This window comes from Mastigoproctus giganteus, chromosome 2, assembly GCF_048544385.1.
Source record: "Mastigoproctus giganteus isolate SK-2022 chromosome 2, ASM4854438v1, whole genome shotgun sequence".
Taxonomy (NCBI): Eukaryota; Metazoa; Arthropoda; class Arachnida; order Uropygi; family Thelyphonidae; genus Mastigoproctus; species Mastigoproctus giganteus.
Genome location: NC_143576.1, coordinates 63520646 through 63547187, shown reverse-complemented (window position 1 = coordinate 63547187; position 26542 = coordinate 63520646). Strand labels below are relative to the sequence as shown.

The 26542-nt window shown below is 37.6% G+C and overlaps 1 protein-coding gene across 1 annotated transcript in view; it reads right to left on the bottom strand.

The window, feature by feature from the left end:
• The window catches only part of LOC150089320 (sodium channel protein para-like), a 2114826-nt gene that overhangs the window by 913219 nt on the left and 1175065 nt on the right, over positions 1 to 26542 (bottom strand). The gene's annotated exons all lie outside the window — the stretch shown is intronic.

Sequence of the window (26542 nt, the reverse complement as noted above, 5' to 3'; positions counted from 1 at the left end):
TCTACTGCAGCCAGTATTTCAATCATCAGCAGTTTTGCTTTATGGTTTTCAGATTCCCTTTCTTTGTTCTTTTCACAACAAGAGTCTACTTGTGGCTAATTCTTCTTTTGTATACTGCAAACAAGATGGTTTAGTCGCAGCCTATAAACAATACATTTTATAATCTTTTTATCTGTACTGTAATATTGCAAGATTGCCTGAACATAAGCTTAGAGGGGCCTGAATGAGTTATCAGAAAAATTAATAAATTAAGTGATTGACACATATGCAAAGCAAAAGCCAAGAAGAAAAATATTATTATAATATTTGCATATTTGATTACAATTTTTATGGTTTTTTTTTGAGAATTTTAATGGGTGATTTTCATATTATTAATCTGTGATTATTGTCAGTAATGTGGCTTTTGTGAACTGACCATTAGTATTTAGATGTTAAATAATAAATACTTCCTTTTGTTTTCTCATATTCTCTTATTATAACATTCATAAATATACAAAGTTGTATGTAGTATATACATATGTTGTAAATATTAAATAATAATAAAAAATACATATATACAGTAGGGCATCAGTTATCTGGAATAATTAATGTCAGACCTCTTCAGGATAGCCAAATTTTCTGGATAATCGAACCGGAATATTTTTCGGATAATTTTTCCGGTAAGATTAATTCATTTAACCTTATCGGAAAAATTATACAGAAAATATTCCGTAAATTATCCAGAAAAATTAATGTAAGATTAATTAATTTAATTTGACCTTACGACTAAATTAAACTAAGATTATAATTAACTAAAAAAATTATACACCAATCTCAGAAAATAGAAACATCCAACAAGGCATTTTTATGATTTTTACACAAAACAGGAAAATTAGAAAGATTTTTAAATGCTCTCAGTTTTTTCAACTTACTGATAACCAGCACAGACAATCTGTGAATCCGAATGGCATTTGCACGCACAGAAATTGTAACTCACTCTTTTCTCATCTTAAAACTAGGTGGAGGCATTTCTATTTTAGTGGCTAGGGTTTTTCTCAGTAATGCTTTCCATAATATGCCTGTCTCATCAACATTATAAACGTTTTTTTTTCTCATAATTTGCTATAACTGAAGCAAACTTACTTTTCAAAGGACACTGCTGCTAATTTGTCTGCAGAAATTTTCTCGCCTTGAATATCTAGTTTACATATACTGTGTTTCATTTCAAAGTTTTTCAGTCAACCTGTGCTTGCCTTAAAATCTTCATTATCTATTAATTTTCAATTAAAATCCAATGCTTTTTCACATAACGCTGGGCCAGACACTGGTTCACCTAAACTTCACTCTGAAGAAAACAAAAAATAAAGTGAGTGCATTTTATTTTTCTCTCTAAAGCAGCATTTTCAGGTTTCGACCTCGTCTTTTCTCTGCTAGATCCTCCTTCACTATCCGCAATTGACACAAATTTTGTAATAGTATTGGAATTTTTCTTGATGTCATAAATTGTTGAAGTCTCCACATTAAACTCTTTGGAGAGATTCACATTTAACCATAAAAAATTGAGAAAAATAATACATCACACAGCAGAGTTTCGGGCTGATATTATTCTTATCGAATCTGGAGCTAAACTAATCTGAAATTCACTCATGATTTCGGAAAAAACCAAGTACAATAAACCCCCACTATTCGCGGGGGTTACGTTCCTGAGAAATGCCGCGAATACCGAAAACGCGAATACTGAGTTATTGCTCCCATAGTAATAAAGGGGTTCTGTTCCATAGTATGAAATATATAAGAAAAACTAGTCTAAAATTTTGTCTATGTATGTATTACATGTACCTTCATAATATGACTATGTACATAGCCAGCCAGTACATAGTGAATTGCAAGCATATGGCATCGAAATGAAAATAAGAAACAATTTAATATTAAATATAATATTTATTAGAAATTTCAAACAAATCTTTCAAACCAGCACCTTTGCTAGCTAAAAAACTTACCCCGCCAGTGCTATCACCAGTTTTGCTAATGTGTTGATAAAGGAGTTTTGCCTTTTCACGAATGATGAGCAAACTTAACGGAATTTTATTTTGAATTCAGTCTTCTATCCACAGATTTAAAGCTTTTCCATTTTTTTAAATTTAACATCACGAGTTACAGAGCAAATTTTTGAAGCAATTAGCACGTTTTCACGGACACTACGGCGGATTTTTTCTTCCGATTTTTTGATTGATCGTACCATTGACTCATTGATTTTATAATGTTTTGCCACTGAGGAGACACTTTCACCATTAGAAATTTTGTCTAATAACCCAATTTTATTCGCTAATGTCATCACCTTCTTTGATATTTTCACATTTCCCTTGTTATTCGTAGCCATATTTTTGTAGGTTAGAAAGAACTTGTCCACAATAAAGTCTATTAATAATATTTCGAGTGTGTTAATGGACTTTCGTCCATTAACACACTCGAAATATTATTAATAAGTGTGTTAATGGACTTTCGTCCATTAACACACTCGAAAAAGTCTGTTTTACACTGCAAAATGGTAGATTTATCACTTTTGTAAGCATATCAATTTATAAATTGATAAATTTATTCAATTTATAAGCATATAAATTAAAAGCATAACACACTGAACAAGGATTAGCGAGAAACATCCAAGCTAACAATTATGTCAACCCCCCCCCCCACACACTAAGCGCTGTTTTGACCGGAAAAGATGATTTTAGCCATGCATATGTTTTTTATGGCGGAAAATGTTCACGGCGCTTTAAAATTCACATTTTTTTAGGTTTCATTTTATATTAAATCAGCGACCGTGAATACACGAAACCGCGAATAGCGGGGGTTTACTGTAGTCCATTCTACTGTAAAAACAATTTGTAGTGTTCAGTTTATGGGGCTTTTTGTGCATACAATCTGTTATAAATGGGTAGTAAACTCAACTCAATCTTTTGCTTATTGTAATCAAAATTCAATTTGCAAACGTGATCACTATAACCAGAGCTTATTGTACTACCATTAATAAAAAAAAGAAGAAAGATCAGCCTTTCAAATTATTCCGGATAACTGGCTTCCAGATAACCGACATTCTACTGTATTACATGTACCCCTCAGAAGCTTGCATTCTCCCCCCCCCCCAGTGCATGTACCCCAAAGTTTACATCCGCCAGTGCAAACACTCTGGATTCAACACTGATCCCACTACCCCTTTGGTAGAAAAAAATTAATTGAGACTGCAGAGACACTTAACCTAGGGTTGACAAGGCTCTCACCCTAAAATCCCTCCTGTTGTGAAACTGCAAACACAGAAACATTTTGACTCAGCTCATGATATTTTGCCATCAAGACCTTATATTTTTCAATGATTCATTTGCTTCTTTTTTTGCTTTATGTCATTAGTTTTCATATGGATAATTTAAGTCCCCTAAAAACTTACAGATGGTTTATAATATCACCAATTTCTTAAGCGATTAATTCTCATATAGATAACTTCAAGTTAGATGACTCTCATCAACAGGTGCAATACCACCACTTTGCTTATTGGAGGCTTGAAGGGGTGGAACCCATGTTTAGTTTCTAGAGTTAAGTTCCAGTCAACCCTTTCCTATCTCTTCCATCGTGCAGTATGATTGATGACTTTTGAGGTTATGATGAACATCATGGCGAGATCCAATATTCCTTACATTTCGAGGGTACAGCTCTAAAATGGTGTTCGCAGGCCGGCCGCTAGTTAGTACACTGGATCGAACCTAATGGTAACTCTCTAGGAGGCTTCCAGATCAGCTAGTGTATAATCTTGCTAGATGGTAACTGGAGGGAGTCCGAGTAGTGTGTATACAGGAAGCATTGTCGAGGCCACGTTATGTCAAGGATCTGGGTATATTCTTACCATGTGTACGCCATATCCAAAAATTTCACTACTTCATACAGAATGTCCCACCCACTTTTTCTTACTATTGAATACACCATGAATTGTCAACCATGAATTGTCAAACTAATAGAGCAAGCTTATCTACGAAAAGATCTAAACCTCCCAAGCACTTCCTAATTCATTTCACAAATATACGTGGTCTCAGTTCTAATCTCAAAAATGTCCATTTCCACTTGCAGTCTGCCAAACCCCATGTACTTTTTCTGACAGAATCTCAGTTATTGGTTGATTCAACTACTTCTCATCTCAGATGCTCAAATTATTCGCTGTATGATTCCTTTCATTCAAAGGTGGTACCTGTGCATATGTCCGTTCTGATATTCCCTGTCAGAGACTTGGCAATTTGGAATCTACTCTCTCTTTGATCTTCTATGGCTTAAAATCTCTCTAATTCATTTTGTAAAATTCATCTGTTGTCTCTACAGTTCTCCCAACTCCACTAATCACCTGGAACTTTTTGACTTCCTCTCTTTGCAACTTGACTTTCTCCAGTCCAACTTTCCTAACAGTGAGGTAATTTTCCTTGGTGATTTTAATGTTCACAACTCCAGCTGGCTTCCGTTTTCTAGTCACACCGACCCAGCTGGTCAGGATGCTGAGGCTTTTGCAATTACTAATGACCTTGCACAGTTTATTCATTTACCTACAAGAATACTGGATAATCCTAATCACATAGACAACACGCTTGATCTTTTTCTCACAAACAACCCTTCTAAGTACACGGTCGAAGTGAGAGGTCCTTTAGTCACTTCAGATCACAACTTGGTGATTGTCTCTTCTCCAATGGAGCCTTTATCTCATGGCTATTCCCAACCTCGTGTTGTTTGGCATTACAAGAATGCAAAATGGGATGACCTGCGAGATTTCTTTTCTTCTTTTCCTTGGTCGGATTACTGTTTCAAAACTTCTGATGTCAACGTTTGCTCAGAACGTGTCAGTGAAATTATTCTTGCAGGATTAGAATTCTTTATCCCACACTCCACTTTAAAATCTCATCCTTTATCTAAACCTTGGTTTTCCAATAAATGTGCTAAGGCTGTTCAAGAGAAGAATGTTGCATATCGTAATTGGCTTCTTTCTAATTCTTCAGTTTCATTTTCTGCCTACACCAAAGCTTGCAACAATTGTAAAGCAGTTATTAATCAGTCCAAACTAGAGTTTCAACAGGCTAAGAATAGAAAACTTGCTTCTTGCCCTAATGGTAGCCGAGTATTCTTGGTCCCTTGCCAAAACTATTGGCCGCAACTTTTGTCCATCTCTCTTCCCACCTCTGTCCAAACCAGATGATTCTGTTTTCACTTCAGCCAAGGATAAAGCTGACCTGCTAGCATCCCATTTTTCTTCCAACTCATATATTAATGATCTTGGTAAAACACCTCCCACCATCCCCAACACGCTCCATTCAATGCCTCCTGTAGTCTTCCGTCAAAAGGATTTTGACGAATCTTGATGCTAAGAAAGCTCTAGGTCCCGATGGTATTTCTCCACTTATTCTCAAAACCTGTGCTCCTGAACTTACTCCTATTATTTCCCGCCTTTTTTCACTTTCTTATTGCAAAGGTGTTTTTCCTTCTGCTTGGAAATTTGCTCACATCCAGCCAGTTCCTAAAAAGGGTGACAAATCCCTGCCATCCAATTATCATCCCATTGCAATTACTTCTACTCTTTCTAAAGTAATGGAGAAATCAATTAACCGCCAACTATTAAACTACTTAGAAACCTTCCGTCTGATCAACAATCACCAGTATGGATTCCATCAGTGTCAATCCACTGGTGATGTTCTGGCTTATATTACCCATTTATGCACTAATTCAATGGAAAGGTTCGGTGAAACACAAGTAGTTGCTCTTGACATCTCAAAGGCTTTTGATTGTGTTTGGCATAAAGGTCTTCTAAACAAGCTTCCATCTTATGGTTTGCCAACTGTTTTTAGTAAATGGTTATCCAATTTTCTCTCTGATCGCTCACTGAGGGTGATGGTAGATGGCTCTCTGTCTTCTAACTTCTCCACTATTGCCGGTGTACCCCAAGGTTCAGTTCTTTCCCCCACGCTTTTCCTCTTGTATATTAATGACCTTCTTCCACTGACTGGAAATCCTATCCATAGTTTTGCTGATGATAGCACATTGCATTCCACTTTCTATTTTGAGAAACCTTGCCCTGTTCAATTAGCTTCAACTTCTTGAAAATCTGCTACCAATTCCTTAAATGCCGATCTTCAGGTAATTCTCCAGTGGGGCAAAGACAACTTAGTTGATTTCAACCCTTCTAAAACTCAGTCTTGTCTTATATCTCGCAAAAAGGATTCTTCTGCTCCTATGCTTATCTTTAGTGACACTCTGATTTCTAGGCAAAACGATATATCTGTTTTGGGGATAACCCTGACTTCTAATGTCTCTTGGCACAAGCACATTACAAATATTGCTTCCTCTGCATCTAAAAAAACTTGGTTTTCTCTTTCGCTCTCGGCGTTACTTTTCTTCCAAACAGCTGCTCACTCTGTATAAATCGCAAATGCGCCCTGTCATGGAATATTGTTCCGACATCTGGAGTGGTGACCCCAAAACCTCCCTCAGGCTTCTTGATTCCATTCAGAAGAGGGCAGTTAGGTTAATTAATGACTCATCTCTAACTGAATCTCTCCACTCGCTGTCTCATAGACGTACTGTTTCTGCTGCATGCCTCTTCTACAGATACTTCCATGGGCACTGTTCTTCTGAATTGGCTTCTATAATTCCTGCTCTCTCTTTCAAAACAGTCCGACCATGTGCCGCCACCAGCCAACATCCATTTACTGTCCAACTTCAAACTCACAGAACCAACTTTTCATCTTCCTTGTTTATTCATTCAAATGCCGTTTTCTGGAACAACCTTCCTTCATACGTATTTCCTGAAGATTACAGTCTACAGAAGTTCAAGTCCAATGTGAACAAATATCTTCTTTCGTCTTCTCAACCTCCAACCCAAGCATGGTACTAAGTACTATGGGATTTACATAAAAAAAAAAAAAAGTCCTTTTTGTTCTAAGAACTTATGGCTGGTTAGTAATGTTATCAATTTTTGCATCTGGAAGACAGGCTGGTTCAATTCCAATTCTCTCTCACTCTATTATAGACAATTGAACCCTCTCCCCAAATTAAGATTACTTCACATGGAACCACAACAGTCAGTGCCTGATGATCTGTCAACATGGCCCAAACTTTTGGGAGAAAATCATCTTACCATAATGCAGGACATTTCTTGAATAACTGCTAAGCTCCCAGGTTCATTCCATTCTAGGGCATCTCTGTTTTCAGAGACTTAAATAAATCCAATAGTATGCCATGTTTCAACTAAAGGTAGGATTGATGCATCTCTTACATCAAACACAGAAAAATGCAATATTATTAGGGACATTACCCTTTCGCCCACCTTGATTCATGTCATTCTGAATTATGCTATGTTTATTATTTCAAGGGGAAATCACATTAAATTAAATGTGGGGCTACATAAAATTAAAGTGACACAGGAAAAATATACCATGTTAAATAAAACAATATGCATTAAGAATGTGCAGATAAGAGAACACTAGGTGACAATGATCACAGTGTATTAATGTGGCAGTTACTTGAAGATTTGCTTTTCTAAAGGTGACTACAATGGTTTCAGGCAATTTTTAAATTCTGCTCAGTGAAATTAACTGAAAATAATTTAAAATCGTAGAAGACATACTAGGATTTTTATACCAACTAAGAAATACTGTTCAAGGCTTAGGCTCAAATGGATGTGAAATGAACTGATGACACTTGTGGCAAATAAGAAAAATGCATGTTAAACGCATAAGAAAAATGCATGTTAAATGCATAAGAAAAATGCATGTTAAATGCATGGGGGAGAAGACAGAGAGTGGTAATCAATGGACACTGCTCATCGTGGACTAATGTTATTAGTGGAGTCCCTCAGGGTTCAGTGTTGGGTCCATTGTTGATTTCTGTATTTATAAATGATATTGATGATGGTATTTCAGGCATAATGTCCAAGTTTGCAGATGATATGAAGGTTGGCAGGGTTGTTAATGAAACTAATGATAGTACACTGCTGCAACAGGATCTAGAAAAGTTGAGCAGATGGGCTGAGAGGTGGCAAATTAAGTTTAACATTGACAAACATAAATTTGTCAATTGACAATTATTGTTTTTAGCACTGCAAGACATCTGAAACATCCGATCTCAATGTGCTGTTAGCTCAAATTCCGTTATTTGTGGTAACATTATTTCGACAATCTACCGTACATGACATAAAAATTATTTTTTCCTTCCAGTAGGGTTCTTTTTTTTTTACTGGAGTAAGTGAGTGATACTTCTAAGCAAGTAACTGTCAGTGGAGGAACAGAGCTTTCCCATGACAGTAAAACAGAAAAATATAATGAAGGTTGTTTTTAACAACCATTTCAACATATGCATTATAACTGCAAATGGACCCATGCAGCCTGTCACTATGTGTTTAATATTCACATAACTTTTGTTTTCAATTGGAGTTTTTTTTTTATTATTATTTTGTGCACTGCTTGAACAAGCAGTGCACAAAACAAAAATATATTGAACAAGCTTCACTGCTTGTTAAATATATTCACTGTTCCTATAAGAAGTTCCTAATAAGCCACTCACTACCATCAGGATCCTTCAATATCTGAAACAGTTCAGTGCCTTGAGTTTTTAATGAAAAACAGATTTGCCTCTTTGGTTGACTTGTGGATAACTAAGTCATTTCTAAAAGAGCAATAAACCTAAATCTGACATTGTCAATGGCAGTTTTACCATGACAGCAGGACAGAAAAATAACATACAATGAAGCATTTTTTTAAAATAAAATTGTTAAGTCAATTACATTAATAAAACTAATTATATTTAATTAATTAATCATATTATGGATACTGAACTTAAGAATTAGTACTGAATATTTGTATATATTCAAATTGTATCACTGTAGTATTACTGAATTCAAAAAATCTTAAGGTTGGGGTGGGATAAATAACTCTATTTATGCCATGCACTATTTATTCTGACAATCAGTAATCAGATATAGATTTTACTTGTATTTTTAAATAAACAGCATGATCAAAATTCTCCTTTCTGTGTTTACGATTTCTTCCCATTTGCTGACAATTACAACATTCTTTCATAGCATTTATACAAACTGCTTTGGCACATAACAACGGTTAGTAAAGAGCATTATTCACTCAGTTATAGTATGGGGGCTCACATCTGGTGAGTATGGGCTTGGCAAACCCAGGGTCCTGAGCTGGATATCATCATTCTTCTCTTTCTTGGTGATTCCTTTCTACTTCTCTCTCTCTCTCTCTCTCTCTCTCTCTCTCTCTCTCTCTCTCTCTCTCTCTCTCTCTCACAGGGGGGTAACTTGGGAATTTTTTTTTTTTTTTTTTGGCTGGTGCAGCATAAGCCTCAGGCTTCCTTGTACCATATGGCCATTAATAATAATAATAATAATAATAATAATAATAATGTTACATACTATTACCTTTATTGAAAGTAGGTAAATAAGTTAGACAATGTATGTGTTGCATTACATTTCGGATGAATTATCATGCTGCCTTCATATGACTGACAGCTGTGAAGTGGGATCTTCAGAGCAGCTTTAGGGGGAGGTAGAGGGGAAATAAGTTAATCCATCAACATTAGATTTGGTATAACGGAACCACAGAACATTCAAAATAAATCCTTACACTTGAAAGGATTATAGCTTAGATTGTGTTTCTGTGGGGACAACTAGGAATCAGAATTGGATATATAAAGCCTCTCTAGGGATGAAGAGAATATAATGTGAAAATGTGCCACTGATTTGACTTTTCCTTATTATTGAGTAATGCCCAAATATCCAAAGCACACATTCATATAAGAAATAATATGAATTATTATTTAAAAATAAACCCTAAATTTCTGGAGGATTGATTTTAATAAAATATGGCTGAGCTAGTTTGACAAATCTAAAGATCCATACATAAAATTTTGTGAAAATCCATTTGCTAGGATTAGAGTTATTACGTGCAGACAGAAGAATGAATATACTGAAGACAACAAACATTTTATGCATATGTGAACACACTTAAAAACCAGTATTTTATTTGATACTTAAAGAATTTCCACCAAAGAATACCAATTTCAAACTATAAGAATTCCAGATCAAATAAAGATAAACTGCAAATCTGATTACTGAATGTAGAATGCTATTGAAAAATTAATAATCGTGAGTGCTTATTTTTCTTTTCATTGCCACAAGTTTCCAATGAATGACTGAAGAAAAACTAACTACTGTAATGAACAGGTCAAATGTGTTATTTGGTTGGCTGAAACAAAATCACCCATCAGAGTTCTGCAATGTTACACAGGAAATATGAAAAGTCACCACCAACTACAAAAGCGATAAGACAGGCTACAAACATTTCTGGAAATGTTTGTAGCCTATGTCCAGACAGACCAGCACTTCAGCAAAATCTCTGAAAACAATCCAAAGAATCTGGAAGCATATGAAAATCAGCAAGATGATATGCAGATAAATCACTGAATTTGGAATTAACAGTTCACATGTAGCTTCACAGAGCTTTGTACAAATGTTTAAAACTGAATAAATACAGTACGCAAAGTTTGTAGGTGGAAGATCATCTGCACTAAAAATAATTTTAATGTAAAAAATGTAAAAATGTTAAAGAGCATATAAAATTAGTATTTATCATACTGTATATGTTTTACAGGTGAGTTAACATTTCATATGGCACGTAAAGTTCATAAGACTATGAACTTTACACCTGTATTCAGGGTTCAGAAAATCCCAGAGCAGTAAAGAGAGCATAATAGCAGTCCAAGGTGAATGTCTAGTGTGGACCATTCTGTGACAACGTTATAGGACCCTTTTCTGGCTGAGAAGTCAATCAATGGGGAATAATGATGTTAAACACACACACTGATAATTTGCTGGATATATTCAGAACCTCGCTTAAAAAATTCTGAGAGTTTGAAGAATGTTTATGTCTTCAATTCTGTCCAGGAATGATAGAAAGGACTTCAGGGACTCTGCAAGTCTTTTGTGAGAAAGTCTTTATTAGTGCCAGCACTTGTAGGTAGAAGGAAGGGAATTCACTGTCCATACCATATTAGTTAAGAGTTCAGGGAAATTGCTAGTTAATGATAGGCATAATTTAGGCATATTCATCTATGATGTGGACTGATGTATTGCTTGCACCCACACACACACACACACACACACACACACACACACACACACACACACACACACACACACACACACACACACACACACACACACACACACACACACACACACCTCAAGAATTGTTTGTATAGAACATGTACATGTACATTTACATGCGTAGTACAAACTTAGGGACACTTGCAGAGTCCCTAAGGTTTGCACACACACATATCTCAAGAGTTGTTCATACAGAAAGTTCATTTACATGTACTGCACAAACAACTCTTGAGATGTATGTGCAAGCAATACATTGGCCCATAACATCAGATGATTGCATATCTAAATTACCCCAATCCTCTTAATTAGCAGTTTCCCTGAATCCTTAAGTGATGATATGGACAAGTGTAAAGTGTGTTAGTTGTCTGATGGCACCGGGGTTTCCCCCATCTCTGTGTTGTATTCTTTGTAAGTGACACAGAACTCTGTGTCAGAGATTTAAAAAGTGTGTGGGGAGTAGCTTGTTGTGTAGTGTTATGTTCTGTTGTTTCTCTGACCATTTAGCCATTGGACCCCTATTGGGACCCACCGTTGCCCACACTTTGCCACGAGGAGGCAGGTCAGGTACCCAGTAGATCATTTAAGTACTTTGGCAGGCCCCACCACCTAATTTCCAAGGATCAGTGCCAAGGCCTATATACATATATATATATATATAAAGGCGGGGGAGACGAACATTAGTATTTGGAAAGGCCGAAAGAGGTTTACGAGAAAGCAGTTGAATTTTTTGATGCTGATTTGAATTTGACGGCATTGTTAGGGGTGTACTCAGTCAGTTTAGTTAGAGTGGGGGAGACCAGAGACCGGGGGGGAAACAGGTAGAAGGATGGGGACGATAGAGTAGGCATCCCCAAAGAGGTCAGTGGAGACAAGCACCACCAGGGGAAGTATGGGGAAGGCTGTGAGGGGAGGAGACAGACACCTGCTCCTCCCTCCCCTGCCTGGGGATGGGGTTTTAAAGGGAACCAGGTTAGAATACCCAGTTCAGATCGCCAAATGGCGTGTTGGCAGCAAAGCTACAGTATTTCTTCATCGGTGATGGTTGTCAATTCCATGTCTTGTTGAATCCGATAGGAAGGTCAAACTGCCCATCCTACTCTGGGGGATGGATATCTTAGCTGGCAGTGGGGAACCCACCAGGTAAGGGGGGGAGATCCACACATTTACTTCATTCATAATCTGCATTTTCACTCTACTTGCATTTTATTTTTATACTTTTTTTTTTTTTTTTAATAGTTTAGCATATATATATTTTTTTTTTTCACTCATTCATCGGGTGCCTCCGTAGCCAGGTAGGTGGGAAGGAGCAGCAGTGCATAGTACACGCTTCTTCATTAGACCGGGGTTCGAACCCGTCACCACCAAATACGGAGGATGTGGAAAGGTCAGGGAATGACCACCGCATATTCCCGGAGCAATATGGCCTTAGTTGCTAATGCTCCTAAAAACTTAATAATAACAACAAATTAACTCATTCGTCTCTCTTTCACCCACACCAGGGGGGATGCAATGGTGTGTAATGTAATTTAAATACTAAAGCTTAATAATTAAGCTAAATAAGAAAGAATATAAAAGATTAAAACTAGGATTAGTGTTAATTTAACTGTAACATTTATGGTTTATGTTCTTTTTTTCACACACACTCTCATTCATTCTTCTGGCTTTCATTTCATTTGTTCGAGTCTTCCTTTCTGCACTGCACTCTCTGGGCACCTCAACTTACTATTATTCTTCAGTTGTGGTGCAGGCGTAGCTGCAAGTTTTTTGCAGGCCAAGGGACAATGCAGTGATAGTGTTTGTGTTTTTAGTAAATGTTTGTTAGTATATATAAAGTAGTGTAAATTATTATTAACTTTGTATTTCAGCCAATTACATTTGCTCTTACACTCATTCCCATTCACCATAACATTCATTCACTCTTTTTCCCTCGTGCTGGGTCCGTCTTTCTTTCACCAAAACTGACATTAATTCCCTTTTACCATAATTTCAAATTCACTCTTTCACTCAGAGACCAGCCTATTCATTCTGTCTTTTATTCTACATTGCATCCCCTTGCTACCAGCTTACTGATATATTTCAGCTAATCTGCTTCCCTGGCTGCCTGTACATCTCCCTCCCCACCCACATGATCACTTATTTGGTGTAGGGCCCCAGGTTCCACCTCAAGGCAGGGTAGTCCTGGGGGGGTACCCAGGTCAATCTGGTTTTGTCATGTCATGAAAGGGGGCGGAATACTGCTGTTCTGACAGTTATTAGGTCATTGTCTGGGAGTGGTGGGAAACGTGGGCAATTCTAACTATTGATTATTATTTAATTGTGGGGGAGGGAGCTGAACTGCCATTCTTTGGATAGTTCTGTGCATTTTGAATACTTTCTGCGTGAAGGTAGTAAAGGCTTTATAATTAGCATTAGCATTAGTAGAGGCATATGATGCAAGAAAGCAAGCTTATTCAGCATCAGGCAAAAAAAAAAAAAAAAAAAACACCACTCCCATTTCCCCCCTCCGTTCGCTCGAAATACCTGTCCAGTTGAGCCTTAAATTTGTTTAGGCTATCAACTTCAACAACAAGTGATGGAAGTCGGTTCCACCAACCAACCACCCGCTGGCCAAAGGCAAATCTCAGCACATCTATCTGATATCCGTCCTTCCTCAATTTGAATTTATGCCCTCTGAGGTGATTATTCTGAGCAAGATGAAGAATCCCATTGGCATTGAGCATGCTCAAACCATTCAAAGCCTTATAACACCTCTATCAGATCACCTCGCCGGTGCCTAGTCTCCAGACTCTGTAATTTGCAAAACTTAAGCCTTTCTTCGTAAGAGCAACCCTTTGTTCCATTCACTAATCTTGTTGCCCTTCTCTGTACCCGTTCCAGCAGCTCTACATCCTCCTTGAAATGAGGCCTCCAGACCTGTATACAGTACTCAAGATGTGGCCTAACCATTGCCTTATACAAGGGAATAATCACCTCCTTATCCCTGCTAGAAAAATTCCTGTATATCATTGACAAGACACCATTAGCTACTCTTGCAGCTCGTCTGCACTGCTCAGAGAACTTCATATCTGCCTGCACAATTATCCCCAGGTCCTTTTCATTCTCCACCACTGTCAGTGTAGTACTGCAGAGTTGATACGTTGCTCTGGGGTTACTGTTTCCCATATGTAGTACTTTACATTTGTCAATGTTAAACTTCATTTGCCACCTCTCAGCCCATCTGTTCAACCTTTCCAGATCCTGTTGCAGCAGCAGTGGGATATCAGAGACGTGGTGTCACACAACTTTATTGTCAATTAAATTGTACTTTTAACTTTATATATATATATATATATATATATATATATATATATATATATAACGACTTAATCGTAACAAATAATTAATACATAACTATAGTGGTGCACGTGATACGGAAGTTGTATAAAGGGAACTCGTAGAAAACACTAGATACCGAAAAAAATATATATATAACATAACTGTTTTGGGATATAACTTAAGGATTTAATTTTTGTTTTGAATTTTATTGAATTAAATCGGAATCATGACTCTGACCAGAGCAGCAAAGCACAAGGCTCAAGCTAATGGGAGTGCTGTGGTTCAGGGGAGAACTGAGGGGGGCAGTTGCCCTCTGAATCACAGTCTATTAAAATGCACTGTTTGCTTGATGTTTGCGGAGCAGTCGGGTACGGGACATGATACTGCCAAGGGGGATGTCTTTGTGTGTGCACGATGTAAGGAGTGCAAGGAAATCAGGCGACAACTCAGCGTTGTTATGGGCCTTTATGAGAGCTTGAAGGACAGGGTGGATGCCCTCGAAGGTAATAAATTGAGGGGCCCATCAAGCTCTCAGCTGCCCACATCAACGCCAGAGCTTGCACTTGGTCATCAGGCAACACAGAAGCAGCCCCCTAGGCAGAATGCGCTGGTCCCACAGGAACTAGTAGTTGTTGGTGACTCTATTGTCAGGGAAACGGGGAACATACTTTGTAAAAAGGATAGGTGGAATAGGACCAGGGTATGTCTGCCAGGGGCAAAGGTTGATGACGTTGTAGAGCGGATATCATCTTTTAAGGGCACAAAAGGTGATACAGTTGTACACGTTGGCACTAATGATATTAAGAGTAGGAGACCGGCGGAATTACTTAGCAAGTACAGGTCACTGTTGAAAAAAAGCCGTGAATTAGGGTTGAACTTGAAAGTGTCTGCAATTCTGCCCAGACACGATAGGAGGGAGTATATGATGAGAGCCTTGTCGATCAATTCGGCCCTGGAGGGATTGTGCAAGGCTCAAGGGGTAGAATTTTTTTCAGCCTGGACTGTACTTGTTAACAGGAGAGATTGCTTCTACAGGGATGGATACACTTAAATAGAAAGGGTGCAAGAATTTTTGCTGATGCTGTCGAGGCAGTGTTAGGTGGGTCGGAAAACTGCTAGTTGGGGGGGATACAAGGACTAATAGATTAACAGTAGCCAGTGGCAGAGGTGGAAGTGATTCTTGCACTGCTTCTATTCAAATGAGCAGAAGTCTGAAAAACAAGATGCAGGATATTTCAGAGACTGCTGGTAGTCATTGCGGTACAAGTAAACACATGGGTTGTGTTAGAGTAGCTAAGAATAGAAACAGGTGCATGTATACCTGCGTGTACACCAATGCTAGGAGTTTGGTAAATAAATTTGATGAATTTGAGGTATTGCTCAAAACATCAAAGGCAGATATTGTTGGGATATCAGAGACGTGGTGTCACACAGATATAAGTAATGCGGAACTGGAATTTGGGGAATACAATGTGTATAGAAAGGATAGACAGGACAGGAGGGGAGGAGGGGTTATGCTATTAATTAAGAAACACATAAAGTCCAAGGAAGTGAAGCCAGTCGACATCGATGGACAGGGCAGTGTCGAGTCAGTTTGGTGTGACATAAGCATAGGGAAATCAAAATTGAGAGTAGGAGTGTGCTATAGGCCTAATGACTCTGATGAGTATAATAAGATATTGTACAGGGAAATAGAGTGGGCCAGTAAATCAGAGAGTCTTATAATGGGGGACTTTAATTTCCCAGATATTGACTGGAATTTGTGGGTTGGTCACTCGCACACTAGCAAGGCTTTTGTGGATTTATTGGATGATTGTTTTCTACATCAGCATGTTCGTGAGGCAACAAGAGGGAGCAATACTCTTGATCTGATTATCAGTAGTGATTCTTCATGCATTAAGAATCTGCAGATAAATGAACCACTAGGTGGCAGTGATCACAGTGTGTTGAAGTGGGATTTACTCAAGGAGGTAACTACCATCAGAGGTAAAGGGAAGGGTTTTTGTTTTCGTAAAGGCGACTATGATGGTCTGAGACAGTATTTAAATTCTATACAGTGGGACCAACTGATGATGTTACCAACAGCAAACTCAAAATGGGAAGCATTCAAGGAACTAATCTTGGAGGCTACCAGGCTTTACATACCAACTAAGAAATATTGTTCAAGGTTTAGGCCTAAATGGTTGTCAGATGAACTAATGAGACATGTGGCAGAGAAGAAAAATGCATGGGATACATACAAATTAATGGGTGACATGGAAGCCTATGATAGATATAAGTTGGTCTGTAACCAAGTCACAAAGGAGATTAGGCAGGCAAAGGCAGACTATGAAAAATCCTTGGCAAAGGATGCAAAGAAAAACAGAAAAGAGTTCTTTACATACTTGAACTCGAAAAGGAAAGGGATGAATCAGATTGGTCCACTGGATATTGATGGTTCAACAGTTGAGGATCCTGCTCAGGTGGCTAACAATCTAAACGAGTATTTTGCATCTACATTCACGCATGAGGAGTTATTCAGGAAGGAGAATGATGTAGGTAAAGTAAACATTGGCAGTGAGCTGGATGATTTTGTAATAACTGAGAGGAAAGTGGAGGAGAGATTGTTGAGGATAAACATAAAAAAGGCACCTGGGGTGGATGGGATCTATCCAGTTATATTAAAGGAGGCAGCAAAGGAAGTATGCAAACCCCTAGCCATAATTATGAGAGCTTCTTTGGACTCAGGGGAGGTACCCATAGACTGGAGATGTGCAAATGTAACCCCAATTCACAAAGGAGGATCAAAGGCTGACACAAGTAATTATAGACCTGTTAGTTTAACTTCTGTTCCAGGTAAATTAATGGAGGCACTGGTTAAAGAAGCACTGCAGGATCATCTAGACAAGAATTCAGTTATAGCTCAGACGCAGCATGGTTTTGTTAAGGGCAGGTCTTGCCTGACCAATTTGATTGGATACTATGATGTAGTCACAAAAGAACTGGAGATGCAGGGAATAACTTTGATATTATATATTTGGATCTTAGAAAGGCTTTTGATACTGTTGCACATGGAAGACTGCTGCACAAATTGGAGCAGTGTGGCATTGGAGGCAAATTGCTGCTATGGATAAGGGGATGGTTGAGTGGCAGAAGACAGAGAGTGGTAATCAATGGACACTGCTCAACGTGGACTAATGTTATTAGTGGAGTTCCTCAAGGTTCAGTGTTGGGTCCGTTGTTGTTTTCGGTGTTTATGAATGATATTGATGATGGGATATCAAGTTTAATGTCCAAGTTTGCAGATGATACAAAGGTTGGCAGGGTCGTTAAGGACAATACTGACGCTATGCTGCTGCAACAGGATCTGGAAAGGTTGAACAGATGGGCTGAGAGGTGGCAAATGAGGTTTAACATCGACAAATGTAAAGTGCTGCATATGGGAAACAGTAACCCCAGAGCAACGTATCAACTCTGCTGTACTACACTGACAGTGGTGGAGAATGAAAAGGACCTGGGGGTAATTGTGCAGGCAGATATGAAGTTCTCTGAGCAGTGCAGACGAGCTGCAAGAGTAGCTCATGGTGTCTTGTCAATGATATACAGGAATTTTTCTAGCAGGGATAAGGAGGTGATTATTCCCTTGTATAAGGCAATGGTAAGGCCACATCTTGAGTACTGTATACAGGTCTGGAGGCCTCATTTCAAGAAGGATGTAGAGCTGCTGGAACGGGTACAGAGAAGGGCAACAAGATTAGTAAATGGAACAAAGGGTTGCTCTTACGAAGAAAGGCTTAAGTTTTGCAAATTACAAAGTCTGGAGACTAGGCACCGGCGAGGTGATCTGATAGAGGTGTATAAGGCTTTGAATGGTTTGAGCATGCTCAATGCCAATGGGATTCTTCATCTTTCTCAGAATAATCACCTCAGAGGGCATAAATTCAAATTGAGGAAGGACGGATGTCGGATAGATGTGCGGAAATTTGCCTTTGGCCAGCGGGTGGTTGGTTGGTGGAACCGACTTCCATCACTTGTTGTTGAAGTTGATAGCCTAAACAAATTTAAAGCTCAACTGGACAGGTATTTCGAACGAACGGAGGGGTGAAATGGGAGTGGGTTTTTTTTTTTTTTTTTTTTTTTTTTTTTGGCTGATGCTGAATAAGCTTGCTTTCTTGCATCATATGCCTCTGCTAATGCTAATGCTAATGCTAATGCTAATGCTAATAATCACCTCCTTATCCCTGCTAGAAAAATTCCTGTATATCATTGACAAGACACCATTAGCTACTCTTGCAGCTCGTCTGCACTGCTCAGAGAACTTCATATCTGCCTGCACAATTATCCCCAGGTCCTTTTCATTCTCCACCACTGTCAGTGTAGTACTGCAGAGTTGATACGTTGCTCTGGGGTTACTGTTTCCCATATGTAGTACTTTACATTTGTCAATGTTAAACTTCATTTGCCACCTCTCAGCCCATCTGTTCAACCTTTCCAGATCCTGTTGCAGCAGCATAGCGTCAGTGGTGTCCTTAACAACCCTGCCAACCTTTGTATCATCTGCAAACTTGGACATTAAACTTGATATCCCATCATCAATATCATTCGTAAACACTGAAAACAATGACAGACCCAACACTGAACCCTGAGGAACTCCACTAATAACATTAGTCCACGTTGAGCAGTGTCCATTGATTACCACTCTCTGTCTTCTGCCACTCAACCATCCCCTTATCCATAGCAGCAATTTGCCTCCAATGCCACACTGCTCCAATTTGTGCAGAAGTCTTCCATGTGCAACAGTATCAAAAGCCTTTCTAAGATCCAAATATATAATATCAAAGTTATTCCCTGCATCCAGTTCTTTTGTGACTACATCATAGTATCCAATCAAATTGGTCAGGCAAGACCTGCCCTTAACAAAACCATGCTGCGTCTGAGCTATAACTGAATTCTTGTCTAGATGATCCTGCAGTGCTTCTTTAACTAGTGCCTCCATTAATTTACCTGGAAAAGAAGTTAAACTAACAGGTCTATAATTACTTGTGTCAGCCTTTGATCCTCCTTTGTGAATTGGGGTTACATTTGCACATCTCCAGTCTATGGGTACCTCCCCTGAATCCAAAGAAGCTCTCATAATTATGGCTAGGGGTTTGCTTACTTCCTTTGCTGCCTCCTTTAATATAACTGGATAGATCCCATCCACCCCAGGTGCCTTTTTTATGTTTATCCTCAACAATCTCTCCTCCACTTTCCTCTCAGTTATTACAAAATCATCCAGCTCACTGCCAATGTTTACTTTACCTACATCATTTTCCTTCCTGAATAACTCCTCATGCGTGAATGTAGATGCAAAATACTCGTTTAGATTTTGGTAACTAGACCTCTTAGTTTGGTAACTAGACCTCTAGTTTCCTGCTCCCATTTTGTTTTCCATAGCTCATGGAGCTTTGTGGCTATTCTTTTTCTTTCAGCCTTGGTGTTGGCTGTGTCAAGAGCTATCCCTAGAAAATCTGTGGGTATGCCCTTTTTAAGTCTATAATACAAACCACTTTTGGCTACTTCCAGGTAAAGTGGGAGAGCTCCAACCAGCAACTGCAGCACAGGTGTGCTCACCATGTGACATGCTCTGGTAATGGTGAGAAGTATTGTCCTTTGTATTGATTCTAATTTATTCCTGTTTCTTACTATGGCCGAGAGGGTGATGTTGTTGTTATTTGGTTTTTAGGAGCATTAGCAACTAAGGCCATATTGCTTCTGGGATATGCTGTGGTCATTCCCTGACCTTTCTGCATCCTCCGTATTTGGTGGTCACAGGCTCAAACCCCGGTGTAATCAAGAAGTGTATACTACGCACTGCTGCTCCTGCCCACCTGGCTACGGAGGTGCCTCCGAGCAGGTGAACCATGCATCGGCTCCATAGGTGATAACAGATGAACATTGCACAGTATATGATATGGACAGTGAATTCACTTCCTTCTACCTACAAGTACTGACTACTTAATAAAGACCTGTGTACTGGTGCACTGTCCTGGAGAAGCAGCACATCTCTGGAAAGTTTTCTCCATCATTTTTTCTTTATGACATTCCTTAGATTCTACAGTAGGGATGCATATGACTTCCCAGTGACTGTCTTCTTTGTGTACAAAATTCCCTCAGCATTCCAAAAAATGGTGGCAATAATCTTGCCAGCTGAAGGTTGTGTCCAAAATTTTTTTTTTTGGGGGGAACCCATGTGAGGAGTTCTTATTTAGAATAGTGCAATAGCAAGGAAACTCGTAGTGGTGGTGCTTTGTTCTTCTGCCTTGCAGGACAGCAACAGTACAACCACATATTAAATACAATCACTAGCAAACTTAATAACACATTTTAACAAATGCCTCAAAAAATGTCTCACAAGTAAAATTATTAAATGCCACAATAAGAAAAAAAAAAAGAATCCTTCAAACAAGAAATTCAATTTTTTTTAAGTCATTACTAAAATCCTTATTTCAGTGAAATTGAGTAAAACCCCAATTATTTTTAATCACAGTTAGAACAACATCTTTAGCACACAATCTCACACCCTGATATACATTAATTATCAATATTCTGATATAGTGGCATCCCAATTTAGGAACACCATGAACTGCTGAGAAGCAGTTCATTAATTGAAAGTTTTTAAATGGAGAAACTTTCAGAGATAATAATATAATGGAAGAATATGTGCCAAATGTATATTTTTCATCTTTTTTTTTTTAAGTATGGTTAGTATCTGAATGGCCAAATAATGCAAGGCTGATGCATTCTTCATTTTATGTGGACGTGTGCGCACACACACACACACACACACACACACACTTCAAATAGGCCTCTGGGGTTGGGAATGTTTATGTTTACAATGCCTGCAACAATACTACAACAGTTATAAACTTTTATTGAAATAAAATAAAATAAAATAAATTGGAGTTGTTAATAATAATAATAAGATAAGATAAAATAAGTTAAATGAATAGTATAATTAAGCCAGATAAAAATCTGATAAAATAAGATACAATCTGTACAATAAAATTAAAATAAAATATATACAATAAAATAAAACAATACAGATCAAGGGATAAAAGCGATAAAACACAGAAGCTTTCAGAGGTGCCTCCTTTATCAACAGTAAAGCTTAATGTACAGCACATCCTTAAATATCAGCAGACTCACAGTTCACAGCACATGTTTCCATAGGAGCATGGGCAGTACTCTCCATATGCACACTGGAACCGGAAATGGCTCGGGAGCATGCCAGGTGGAACTGTTCATCCCATCCATGCAATACGCACCCTAGTATTGCAGACATGTCATGTCTGCAATACTAGGGTACCTGCCCACCCACTGATGATAGGCCAATAGCCTTGAAACATGTCTGGGTGGTGGTACTCACTGAGATTAAGTAACAATAGTCTTCTCTATTAGTTGTTTGTTGTTTTGGTTTTTTAGGAGCATTAGCAACTAAGGCCATATTGCTCCAGGAATATGCGGTGGTCATTCCCTGACCTTTCCGCATCCTCCGTATTTGGTGGTGACGGGCTCGAACCCCGGTCTAATCAAGAAGCGTGTGCTACGCACTGCTGCTCCTTCCCACCTGGCTACGGAGGCGCCACTCTCTATTAGTGAAGCGTTACTTATTTGAGGTAGTGCAGTATCATGGCAACTCGTCGTGAAGGCAGAGCACAATATGAGAAAGAGCAAATGATGCCCACAACAATTACTTTGTAGTTTTGTAAGAGTGTCTATGGTGTATCTAAACACCGATATTATATAGATATTAAACTCTTAAAGTATTATGCCAAGTGCATTTAATTATTTTAAATATTATCTCATACACCTTTTGGCATCTCTCATATTGTGCGATTAACTTCACAACTAGGTCGTCATGTCTGCAATACTAGGGTACCTGCCCACCCACTGATGATAGGCCAATAGCCTTGAAACATGTCTGGGTGGTGGTACTCACTGAGAATAAGTAACAATAGTCTTCTCTATTAGTGAAGCGTTATTTATTTGAGGTAGTGCAGTATCATGGCAACTCGTCGTGAAGGCAGAGCATAATATGAGAAAGAGCAAATGATGCCCACAACAACTATTTTGTAGTTTTTAAGAGTGTCTATGGTGTATCTAAACACCGATATTATTATATATTAGTAATGAATACAATCAATTAAAATTAGCACAATCATTTAACCATATTTAGCAGTTATGTCGGTTTAAACCGCAGTCCATTAAATGCATGTGCTAATGCACCATTGTACTTGACCACTCAGCTGTGTCATACCTCTTATTCTCCAATAAATTTCACATATGGTAATTTACACTCTTGTTAAATTATCAAGTGAAATACAGGGCAACCATGAAGTTATGAAGTAAGGCATAACTAAAAATATGCCCTCTTTACAGTACATTTTGAAAAGAACATTAACCAATACAGCTTCAGCAAAAAAATATGTTTCTTTCAAAACTCTGTAGTTATAAAATTCAAAACAAAAGTAATTTTTTTCTTTAACATCCACATGAAGAATAAACTGAGCCAAAGTTTGGTACAAGGTTACCGAAGACAATCACATAAATGATATAATTACTTCAGAACTTAGTTTCAATTTCAATTTTAGTACTTTTACAATCAAGTAACAGTTCTACCAGCAGGGTGATCCATACTATAATGAAAGGGAAATCTATGTGGTTAGAATATCATTGAAACAGCTCTTCCAAGTTGAAAACTTTCTGCCAGAGCGAAATTTTTGAGAATAAAAATGAAATCACCCACACATATTAAAAGTAAATAAATTTCTATATATTTTCTAGTCTGGCTGTCTTGCATGTATCAAGACAGATGAGACCAGAAGAGCTGACATTCATTGTGACTGAATAAATATTGAATTAAAGTGTGGGTAAAATTTTCTGGCAGCATTGCTCACAATGGGCTGTGCATTTCTAAACTTGCAGTTGGAACCAACAATCCCTTCCTACTTGTGGTCAGATATGCTAACCACTAGAAGACAGCCGATGCACAGTCCATCATTTAATCAACATACTATTAATTACACAATGTCCATAGTCTTTTTTATAAATAAGGCATCATTTGAAAGTTGAACTCTAAATCAGAAAGTTTTGGATGTAAGCAGTCAATACCCTCATTAAGATTTGTTTTGCTGTTAGCAAATTACCAGAAAAAAGTGCTAACAGAGGAGAGGAGGATAACTTTTTATAATTTCTACAATTAGGAGTTTAAAAAAAGGGTCCATAGAATCTGAAATCAAAGTAAAGATATTTTATTTTAAAACACAGTTACTATATCTATTTAAAACAGCCACTGCAAATTTCAAAACATTTCTGTAAACAGTACAGCATAAGTAGTAATGAATATTTTGCATTGATAAATGTAATTGATTGCACGATTCTATCCTTAAGATGGTGCAATTTTTTGAGAATAATCTTTCAGTTTTTCAAATAACTACATAAAATAAAATCCATGGAATTGAAACTGTTCATCAAGTGTGGAGCCCATTCCACAACTCTTTTTTTGGCTGATTCAGAGAGGAAATTTTCAATCTTATCAATATTGAACAGGATGTGCATACTGCAATGGTTCCTCATTTCACATAAACCAGTCATGTTCAAGTTGAGACATTATCTCATTATCAAGTGTTCCAACAATCATCTCCAATTATAGTGCTTTTAGAGAAAAATGATTCAGTATTAAAATTCCATACTGTCCACATCAGTTTCTCTCCTCCTTGTTGCTTTATTGCCAGTGTACTAGTAGGAATTTTTCTGCAGCCAATAATGGCAATTTTGTTTAGTCATAAAAAGTTTACTGCATCAGAAACAACAACAATCACTTCAAGAAATCAGTATCATTGCAAATTTGTCCGAAAATCACATGCACATTTTTGTCCATATTTCTGGAACATTTTAAAGGTGTTGAAGGTACTGGAGTTTGTTGTTGTTGTTATTTGGTTTTTAGGAGCATTAGCAACTAAGGTCATATTGCTCCGGGGATATGCAGTGGTCATTCCCTGACCTTTCCGTATCCTCCGTATTTGGTGGTCATGGGCTCAAACCCCGGTCTAATCAAGAAGCGTGTGCTATGCACTGCTGCTCCTGCCCACCTGGCTATGGAGGTGCCACTGGAGTTTGTATGGGTGAGACATCTGACTTTATGATTTTTTTTTTTTTTTTTTTTTTTGATTTGGTAGTTGTTGGCGCATCGGCTTCTGTGGCCATATTGCACCTCCCAAGGTTTTTGCAGTACTTTGATCCAAGCCCGAGGCGGGAATCGAACCCGCGACCTTTGGGTTGCCGGGCAGGTACTTTACCCACTCGGCTAGCCCGGTCGGCATGACTTTATGAACTATGCTCTTTAGAATATCTAGTTCAGCAGCCGTACACCTCACTAATTTTCTAGAACTTGTGTGAACTTTTGCCATGATTATTTCTTGAATTTCTTTTGGTATACCAGGATGAGCAGAATGAGGTTATAAGTAACTGAAACTGTTTCCTTACATTTTTTCAAAAGTTTAGCTATCGCAGATTGAAATGCTGTGTTTTTTAAAAATTTTTCTTTACAGATAATTTTCATGAATGCAACTATTTTTCTATGTATTAATCCTTCACACCTACCTACTGGAATAATTTCTATGTGCTCTAATATAGCTTAATTATATGATTATTAAGCATGGCCAACATCAACCTGCAACAAAAATCACTTTACTCTGATTTCAGACTTTATGAACCTGAATATCTTGTATAATCTGTTTGTCTGTTGCTGTAATAAAAATTTAAGTTATATCAGTTATATTGTAGGTGTACACAAATCTAGGAAAAGGAAAAAATGTAATTTCAATCATATCCATTTGGATTCCTCTGCCAACAAAATTAGTAAATAAGTAGTGTAAGTTTAAATATCAATCTGTAATTGGTCTTGTATAATTCTCATAACACAATTTATAATTATAAATCATATTAGTACAAAACAAAAAAAAAAATATATAAAAAAAAATAATAAATAAAAAAATATATATATATGTGAGATTATTAAATTCAGCACAAAGCATTACAACAATATAATATGTGGGGAATTAAATGCTACAATATGAAAGTCAAAACCATTTATAAAACAAAAAAAAACACTAAATAAAATTCTACACAAACTTTCTTCTTTGAAATCTCCTGTAATTTAATTACTTGAGCAAATAAAACAAAAGCTTGTCTTCACACACACACACACACACATGCACAAATTTTTTATTTATATGCCTTCAAATTCATAATCCTGCAAAAATTTTACTTGAAATCCCATTCATATTCTCTTTGTGGTTTAAAAATATGTACTGTATTTTTTTTTTTTTTTTTTTTTTTTTTTGCATCTTATCTAAGCTCAAACTTTGTATTTGAAGATTTGGATTTCTTACCATTATACTAAAATTCTAATATGATATATAATCAATATTTTTATTGGCAAACATGCCAACGAATGAGTTTTTTTGCATTCTAAGCCAAAGTTGGTCTATACAGTGCAAAACCAAGTTTAAAATGGGCAATGCTGAAGGTAAATGGGTGATTAATCATTTTAAATTGGCAAAGGTGCAAAATGAGGGGCAGAAATGGCATTTCAACTTTTAGCTCACAATCAACCTATAATGCAAAGAGCAGAGGAAAATATATAAGCAAAGTGCCATGCTCTGTTTGCAGTCTACAGCACAGAGGCCTCGCAATAAACTAGTCATGCAACCAAGGCATGATTTGATGAGTGCTAAAACAAGTGAAAAGCAATAGTGCATGGCATCCCAGCAGAATTCTGAACCACAATTTTAAATGAAAGTGCTATATGGGATAACTTCAGCATGCTGTTAATATGTTCATTCCATCATAAAAAAAAGTTGGTAAAATTTACTGCAGGGGAAACCCAACTGGTCAACTTGCAGCTGTACCATGCTCAAGAAATCTTGCATTTTCTTCTGCATTTGACAAAAATAAGTAGTGTATACATGAGCAGGGCACTCTATAGGCTTTTCCTGACTTGTTCAGTTATGCAACTCTATCACA